This window comes from Equus przewalskii, chromosome 2, assembly GCF_037783145.1.
Source record: "Equus przewalskii isolate Varuska chromosome 2, EquPr2, whole genome shotgun sequence".
In the NCBI taxonomy this organism is placed as follows: Eukaryota; Metazoa; Chordata; class Mammalia; order Perissodactyla; family Equidae; genus Equus; species Equus przewalskii.
The window spans coordinates 71,823,420-71,833,242 of record NC_091832.1 but is presented as its reverse complement, the minus strand read 5'-3'; positions in this window follow the sequence as shown (position 1 = coordinate 71,833,242).

Genomic DNA, 9,823 nt, shown 5'->3' with positions numbered 1-9,823 from the left:
CTCTGAAAATTCAATGATCTATGAGGGCTGTCATTTGGCCATTGTAATGTGCTGAAAAAGCTTCTGTAGTTTTAGTGCCATAAAAAAGTCATAAAATGCCATAAAGTGGAGTTAGCAGCATAACAAGGGGAAAAAAAAGAGAGAGATGGACATTATTTAGAAATGTCTCTTCTATTGCGCAGAATTCCCTGTTTATAACTGTGACTCCTAATTGTCTCAGTATGAATTTGTGTCCCTAAGAATGAAAACATATCAAGCCCTTTAAATCCTCGGACACAGTGTTCTTCAGCTTTCCTACCTTCGCCCAGGCATGGGCAGATTTGAGGGATAAGAGAAGGCACAAAGGGCAAACCGATTTTTTTTATGATTTGCTGGAATATAAGCTCACCTTGCCTTCCCCACAGCTACATCCATAACTTACTGTGTGCTAGCAAACAGTAGACACTGGAAATATTTGTTGAATGAGTAAACTAATCAATTAATGAACTGAAGGGGATCAGGAGAATTATAAATATACGAGTTTCTATTTTTTTTAGTTAACACTTGGAAGTTTCTTCTCTCCTCTATTTCTGCTAGTATAGTTTGTCTGCATATTACAGCAGGCTAAGTAGAGACCCTCCATCCCAAACACCACTCCCAATTCCAAAGATTTGGCTCCATTTGAGAGACAGCTTTGCTTCCTGCTCAAAGGGACAGCTCTCCCTAATGGCTACTGAAGCCTACAGCACAGCTTTCTTGCAGTCCCCAGCTGAAGCCTGTCTTTCTAAATTAGCCCTAGAAATTACCATTAGAGTGTGTCTTAGACTTAGGCATTTCCAGCTGTCATGTTCTTTTGTGTGAGGAAGATTGGCCCTGAGCTAACATCTGTTGCCAATCTTCCTCTTTTCGCTTGAGGAAGATTGTCCCTGAACTAATATCTGTGCCAATCTTCCTCTATTTTATGTGGGATGCCGCCACAGCATGGCTTGACCAGTGGCGCTTGGTGTGCGCCTTGGAATCCACGAACCCCTGGCCACCGAAGTGGAGCATCCAAACTTAACCACTACACCACCAGGCTGGCTCCTTACAGCTGCCATGTTCTTGTTGATGATATTTAAGTACAATCTCTTTAATTAATAAAGGTTTATACTATTAGAGTAGATAAAACAGGATCCTATTCAGAGTCCATTTGTACTGTTCAGTTATAACTTGAACTCAAGGGAATAACTGTGACAATGACTCACCCCAATTCTCCTGTGTTTTTCTCCCACTCTATTTAGAAAAACTGAATCTAATATGAAAGCATTAGCATCCCTTCCTTGAGCTCCTTTCTAACAGGCTGGCTGTGCACAGTGATGGCACCTGCCTCCCCTCCTCTGTAGCTTTTAGGCTATGAGAGGTGCACTTTATAACACACTTCTGCTTCCTACAGACAGCACAATCCCAGACTGTGCTCTCCTGGGAAGGTCTGAATATTGTTTCTTTGAAACAATATAAAATTCAGACTGACAAAACATATATTCTAAGCAGTTGAGTCTTTTACATATATATACTTGATCAAGCTCTAGGATCAGAAACTGACCTTTTTTTGAAGTTCCCTCCTCTCTAAAGAGCATTCTCCATCCCAGCAACATTTTATTGTATGTTTTCATGGGTATCTTTTCTTTTCCTTCTAATACCGAGTAGTCTCAGATATGAGTGGGTGAGAGTCAGCTTACACTGCCTTGAGTAAAGAATTTAGAGCAGTGCATTAGTTTCCCAGGGTTGCCCTAACAAAGGACCAGAAACTGAGTAGCTGAAAACAACAGGAATTTATTGTCTTACAGGTCTGCAAGCAAGAAGTCCAAGATCAAGGTGTCGGCAGGGCCGGACTCTTTCTGAAGGCCCTCGGGGAGAATCCTTCCTGGCCTTTTCAGCTTCTGGTGTTTGCTGGTGATCCTTGGCATTCCTTGGCTTGTAGATTCATCACTCCAATCACATGGCCATCCTCTCCCCGCATGTCTTCACATTGTCTTCCCTCTGTGTGTGTTTGTCTCTAGGGACAAATTTCCGGTTTTTTTGTAACAGCACCAGTCATATTGGATTAGGACCCAACCAATGACTTATTGTAACTTGATCACCTTTGTAAAGACCCTATTTCCAAATAAGGTCACATTCTGAGATACTGGGGGTTAGGACTGCAACATATATTGGTGGGGGGACACAATTCAACCCACGACAAACAGGAAGGATAAAGAGTGAACCGGCCATGAAGAAAGATAATGAGAGTTGGTTTTTCTTTTCTTTCTCAGCACCTCAGATTTAACTAAGTATCTGTGGCAGGTGGAAGCAGGCACCAGATTAGCTTGGCAGAGGAGTCAACTAGAACCCCTATCCCAATTATACTGTGTGATAGGAAAGGATGGGGCTACTTCCTGCTTACCATTAGTTTATTACAAATACTAATGTTCTTAGGGTGCTGCTTCTGTTTCCCCATCTGCTTGGCACAGTCAATTACTTGTGCCACGCTCCCACAGCTCCAAGATCCCACAGCTTTAACGCAGTGGTTCTCAAACTTCAGTGTGCATCAGAATAACCTAGACAGAAGTCTGGGCCCCAACCTCAGAGTTTTGGATTCAGCAGGTCTAGGGTAGAGCCCAAAAACAAGTTCTCTGAATCGCAAGTTCCCAAGGACCACGCATTGAGAACCAGTGCTTTAGTGTAATTTTAGGTATGATAACTAACAAAGTCTTATCATACTTGCTAATTGATCTTTCAATTCCAGTTACTTTCCATGGCACTTTCCACTCTGGTACACACTAGAAGCCTGGTTCAGTTTCAATACAAGCTTTTTCTAAAAAAATGTGAAGTCACATTGTCAAAAATGATATGTAAAAAAAAATATATATATATATATATATATAAAAATCCCCCAATAAACACATCCAGTCTGTTTTTACTTCCTACATTTACCTCCTATAAATGCTGATTTAACATTCTTGAAAAGTCAACCTTCCCTTGGTAATATTAACAGAACTATTACCTCCTACTCAGTTAGCATGTTAGCATGACCAGCTTTAATAGTGCTATTTTTCACACTCCAATCTCATATTATTTCACAAGTGCCTCAAATTCAACCTGTCTAAAAGTTAACTCTCCAAGTTGAATTAGTCCCTCCTTGCCCTTGCTAATAATCTTCTTGTTCCAGAACTGACACTAGGAAGTTATCTTGGACTCTCCTCCTCACTCATCCCTTAGAATCCATCATTTGAAAGGTCCCATTGTCCTCTCTCTTCTTGTTCCAGCCCATTCCTTCCATTTCTGCTGTTACCCCATTGTTCAGGCCCTCAGCTCCTTGCCTAGGTCATCTCAAAGGATTCCAGTCTCACACACTCACCTCAGTTTCCCTCACCCCATGTCTAGGTCCATCTATACTCCTCCATCTGACTAGTTCTTCTGAAACACAGCTCTCATCACTTAACTTTCTGCTGGAAACCTTGGTGCTTCACATTTAAAATCCTCAGCCTAGAATTTGGGATTCTCCATATTCTAGCCTCCATATATCTTTACAATCTTATCTCACAATATTTCTCATGATGTCATATATTCCGAAACTCCCTGCTCTTCCAAAACACCCCATGCTTTCTTTCTCTTCTCTACCTTTTCTTATGTCACATATTCTGAGAGGAATGACTCCATCTGTCTTAGTTACATCCCCCTCTAACATTCTCCAAGAAACTCCCAATCACCCAACAAGATATGCTCTGTCAGTCCACATAATGTCTGTAACACTGCTTTCAATACACATTCTGGAGTCACTCTCCTCTAATTATTTGCGTATTTGTGAAGTGAATTATGGTTGTAATTATCAATGTATATCATCTCCATCACTATATTTTAATTTCATTTAACTCACACATTGAGATCTCTTGGTCTTGGTATCCCCCAAACATCTAGTACAGTTTTTAACAGAACAGGTGGGGAAGCATTTAGTAGGTTTTTTGACCAAAAAATCAAAAGAACACTTTCCTTCTTCCCAGAAAAAATGACTAATAAATTTGCTTTGTGAGTTATACAAAAGGTTGGGAACTCTGAGAGAGATTTTAGTAAAAAGGGCTTTTTAAGCAGTATATTTTTACCTTCCACTCAAGGTGACAATAGGTGATAATCAGGTATTCCCTCCCTGGTTTCTCAGGCCTTTGTATGAGTTAGTTATCTCACTTAATAGTAAAGTGTTTTAGAGTCTAAGTAGAGATTCAAGAACTATTCCACAGGGGCAAGCAAAAAGAGTTTTGTCCGTCATTAAGCACCATGGACAACAGCTGGTCACAGCTATTCTCCTTTGAGTGCACCTTCCTCTGTTCTTATTTCCTATATAGTTGACAGGGATGACATAATCAAAGCCTTTCCTTTCTCATTTTTGGGCCTCAGAGCTTGCTTTCTCTATGAAAGAGATATTATAAGGTAGCAAGCATGCAAAACTATCATATAACAATTGATGATATAGAAAATTAAGAAGTATCCCATACTTTTGTGTTACTCCTTTGTTATTTTAACTTAAATAAATTATTTTAATAATCCAGAATAAAATTAACAGGGTTTATTTTGCTGTACTATGCTCCACAACTGACAATTCTTTCAGTGTCTTATGTTCACGTATGCAAAGAGCATTGTTATATGATAAATGTCCAAAGAACCCCCTGTGGGTGGGGGAAAAAGGTGCTGACTGAAGTCATTTTGGAAATGGGTGGAGCGTCTAAGACTAAAGGCAAAGTAACTGCACATAATCACTGTACCCAAGTCAATAAAGTTGTTTTTCACAGAGGTATAGGTTAGCAATTCTGATATCACTCTACATGTATTACATCTATACTGGAATAGAACAATTAAGTAGATGGCTGGTGGATAGTGGGATCTAGGTTTTTCACTTTTGGAGTGGGAGTTTACTAATAAGCATGGGGAGGAGGCTGAATGATCTCTGTGGTAATGGACTGGAGCGGTAAACATCAGTGTGAATTCATGTTTCCCTTAACATAGTTACAAGTACATGTGAAAATGTTTATAGATATCCATATACACATAGGTTAGTATACATGGATATATTTCCTTGCTCTTAGCTCTGATGTCCGAGAAGCAATGGCACCCCCATGGCAACAAGAATAGCTAGGGCCTAGATCTTGGTTTCCGATACCGTTCTCCAATCAAAGGCACCGGGGTTCCTCAAAGAAATGCTGAGCTTAGAAATAGGGTATGAAATATACAGGATGAGCCTGAAAAATCCTTGTAGTGACAGAAAGTAAGAAAGTGCTCAAAAAAACAAACAAACAAAAAACCCCCAAAATCCCACAATGATGGTAGTATGACAGAGGAACACAGGAGCTAACTGAACAAGCTCCCAACAGCCAAAGCTGGAATAATCTGAGAAACAAAATAAATAAAGTTGGATTGGATTGTAGCACAAAGCATAAAATAAATATCCATGAATAAATAATAATATAAATAAATAATTGAATGATTAGAGAAGAGACAAATTTTCTATGAAAAAGAATTTTCAATAATTTATGGAGATGCTCAATCCTTATGGAGGAGGAACATAACTTCCTACTCAAAAGGCGTGACTGCATATAGTGACTTTTTTCCAAAAAGCATAGTATAGAAGAGGGGAAAAAAGAGTAACTTTAAATGGGGAAACCTGACAAACACTACCTCAGCCACGTGATCAAAGTCAACATCAACAGTGATAAATCATGTTAGTTGTGTACACTTTATCAAGTAAATCATGATAGTATGTACCCTTAATATGATGCCATGAAATGGCACTTTACCTCTGTGGTCTTCCTCCTAAAAAAGCCATAACTCCAATCTAATCATAAGACAAACATCACACATATTCCAACTGAGGGACATTCTACAAAATATCTGACCAGTACTCATCAAAACTGTCAAGATCACAAAAACAAAGAAAGCCTGAGAAATTCTCACAGCCAAGAGGAGCCTAAGCAGACCTGACAACTACATGTAATATATCTTGGGTGGGATCTTGGAGAAAAAGAATGCTAGGTTAAAACTAAGTCTATCTGAATAAACTATGGACTTCAGTTAATAATAACATATCAACACTAGTTAATAAATTATAACAAATGTACCATACATATATAAGATATTAATAAAAAGAAAACTGGGTGGTACTATATAGAAACTCTCTGTACTATCTTTACAATTTTTCTATAAATCTAAAACTGTTCTAAAACAAAATGTTATTTTAAAAAATACCCTAGCCTGTTTCTGCAGAATTGTATAAATATTGCTGGCTCATGCCAGCCTCAGTTACTCCTATATGTTGTTAACATGAATACAGCTTTTTTAAGGTATCATAAATCTTTGTATTTCACCTTCATGCAACACAAAATAAAGGAAGGAAAACTGAGGTGTACCTGTATCAGTAAATCATGCAGTTCTAGTAGATAGTGATAAACAGACCAGTGATAAGAAAAGTCCAAGGCTTCCAGACTTACATATTTGACTCCAATCACTTGTAGACTATTCTCATAAGATTATCCAATATCAAGGCAGCAATGTCCTCCAGTGTCTTCAAACTCTCACCTGTATCATGGGACATTCTGCTGGCAGAATCTCTTGCTAGCAGAGTCCCAGTTTACAATCTGTCAGTAAGAAGCACTGGCAACAGATTTGGAAAACAGAAAAGAAGATGGCACCGTCATTCTCTTTCAACAGTGACAATCAATGGCGTGGATATTGGCAAGCATAAATTTGCATCACCTTCTGGGCATTTACCCCCTTCAGTTATGCAGGGAGTGAGATCATAGGCATTAGCTTCCTGTGAATTTTGCAGTTTCTTGATCCCTTGGGTGATAGTGGTAGTTTTCCCTGACCTCCACTCCCTCGTCCTTCCAAAGATTCTATAGGTATCCAATTCCTTATAATAAATTTCTTCCCATTTGAAATGGTTGAATGGTTTGAATGGTTGCTGTTTTACCAACCAAAACTGACTAATTCAATTTGTTAGCAATTTGGTCAATGTCTATCGCTATCTTACCGATATCTACCGCTATCACATCAGGGTCATTTAATTTCCAAATATACTGCCTTGCAATCCAATAGTAATTTATTATATTTCCATACCAGGAAAGATTATTCCATCTGATATACAGGAAACTGATGTACAACTGACATAGCTCTCAATTCACCTCACCCTTTGTGTTCCAAGGATCATAATTCTGGCCCGCATAAGTTTTAACCCAATCTCTACATAATCATTCTGAGTTGTATCATTTATTTTAGCAATTAAGATGTCTGATATACAAGAAAATAGCAAAATCTCAAATCAGTATTAGAATTGTTCAGTGTTTCCCCACTGTCAGAGGTGGGTCCAAATGGTACTCAAAGTCCCATGGAGCAAAACCAGGTACTTTTACAAACTCTTCTGTGAATATATTCCAGAGTTCTCGAATTAAGCTAGAAAATTAACTCAGTGTAGACTAGTGGTGTATACCTGAACAGTGCTAATAAGGGCAGCAGTCCCAAATAAAATACAAACGTTAAAAAGAGAAAATCAAATTAGTCCATGGTTAGGCTCCCTTAAAAAGCCTCCTCTTTATGAAAGGACAGGACGTGTTTAGTTTTTCTCCAGATATCTGTATAAGGAAATAAGTGTGTTCATAAATTCCAGTTCCCAAGTATACAGGGGAAGGAACGTGGTATGTCAGTCTTTGAGCAATAATAGCCATCCTCTGCAGAAAGGAAGAGTAGGGAGAAGGAAGAAAAAAATGAAAAAGGAATTAAAATAAGAATAGAAAGGGAAACGTGGGAGAGGAGGAAAGAATGAAGGAAATACAGAAGAAAAATTTACTCATTTACTTTGACAGTGGTTATGAGAGACCTAAATGCAGCTACTGTGATAAACCACTCAGGCGTTCATGATGACATGGACTTTTTGCCCACGGCTCATCCATTTTGGACTGTATTTCATTTGAAACCTGCTCTAAACAGGATAGAAACTATGGCTCCATCTCTATAAGAAGAATAGGTACAGGGTCTCTTAAGCAGAACTAGTTTATTTATTTTTTTCAAAGATTGGCATCTGAGCTAACATCTGTCACCAATCTTTTTTTTTTCTTCTTCTTCTCCCCAAAGCCCCCCAGTTCATAGTTATATATTCTAGTTGTAGGTCCTTCTGGTTGGCTATTTGGGCCACCACCTCAGCATGGCCTGATGAGTGATGCTAGGTCTATGCCCAGGATCCTAACTGGCGAAACCCTGGGCCTCCAAAGTGGAGCACATGAACTTAAACACTCCACCATGGGGCCAGCCCCTAGAAGTTTCTTGTAATTTGTCCATCTGCTTTTTAGATCCTAACAAAAAAAGGGAAATATGAGATGCCCTGTAAATAAAGACAATTATTTGATATCTTAATTTTATTTTTGGATAAAAATCCAAGGTCTCGTACTTCTATCAAAAAAATATAGAAGAGGGGCCAGCCCAGTGGTGCAGTGGTTAAGTTCGCACGCTCCGAGACTTCAGCAGCCCAGGGTTCACCAGTTCGGATCCCTGGTATGGACCTACACAGTACTTATCAAGCCATGCTGAGGCAGGCGTCCCACATATAAAATAGAGGAAGATGGGCATAGATGTTAGCTCAGGGCCAATCTTCCCTATCAAAAAGAGAAGGACTGGCAGCAGATGTTAGCTCCGGGCTAATCTTCCTTGAAAAAAAAAAGAGATAGAGAGAGAAGATACCTGTCTAACAAATACAATCGCTTTACTGACAAATGATATTCAGCCCTTTTTTTGACAGAAGACACAATGTGTAGCAATTATAGAACTTCTCTTGACTAGTAATGCTTTTTTCTCTTTTTTCAGTTTTTTGAGATATAACTGACAAAATTGTAAGATATTTAAAGCGTACACTGTGATATTTGATATACGTGTGCGTTGTGAAGTATATTGTGTATTCCTCCATCAAGATAATTAGCACATCCATCACATCACATACTTACCCTTCTTTTCTTTTTTTTTGGCGAGAACACTGAGTTCTTCTCCCTTAGCAAATAAATTTCAACTATAATCACCATGTTATCCATTAGACCCTCAGTGCTTATTCACCTTTTAGCTGAAAGTTTGTACCCTTTTACGAGCCTCTCCCTATTTCCCCTACCCCACCCCCCAGCCATTTGAAACCACTTTTCCATTCTCTGTTACTAAGAATTTGACTTTTTTCAGATTCCACATATAAGTGATACCACGTAGTGTTTATCTTTCTCTATCTGGCTTATTTCACTTAACATAATGCCCTCCAAATTCATCCAAGTTATCACAAAGAGCAGCATTTCCTTATTTTTTAAGGCTAAAGAATATCCCATTGTATGTATACATATACACTACATTTTATCCATGGTAATGTTTGTTTCTTAAGAGAATTCTTTTCTCAAGCTAAGAAATCTCTTACTCTAGCTAAGATAAATATTAACTTCATTTCTACAGTACTACATGAATTTCCTGGAAAGTTTTGCCTGCATTTGAAATTCTACCATGCAGAATTATTTGGCATGTGAATTACACATTATATATCAATTGTAATTCATGAGATTGGACTACTGAGAATACATAAGCTAAGTTTTGTAATACCAGTGTCTGCTACAAAGTAGGCACTCAAATACTTGAATATTGATAAACACTTTTAATTGCAGCACTAATTAAAATACCTAAATTCACTATGGACTTATTATAGCTGAGATGTTTTAGAATCATTAGTTTGCTTAAGTCTCAAGCTATCACATAAGGTAGGTTGTATTCTTACTCTCATTATAGAAGTACGGGAAATGATACACAGAGAGGTTTAATAACA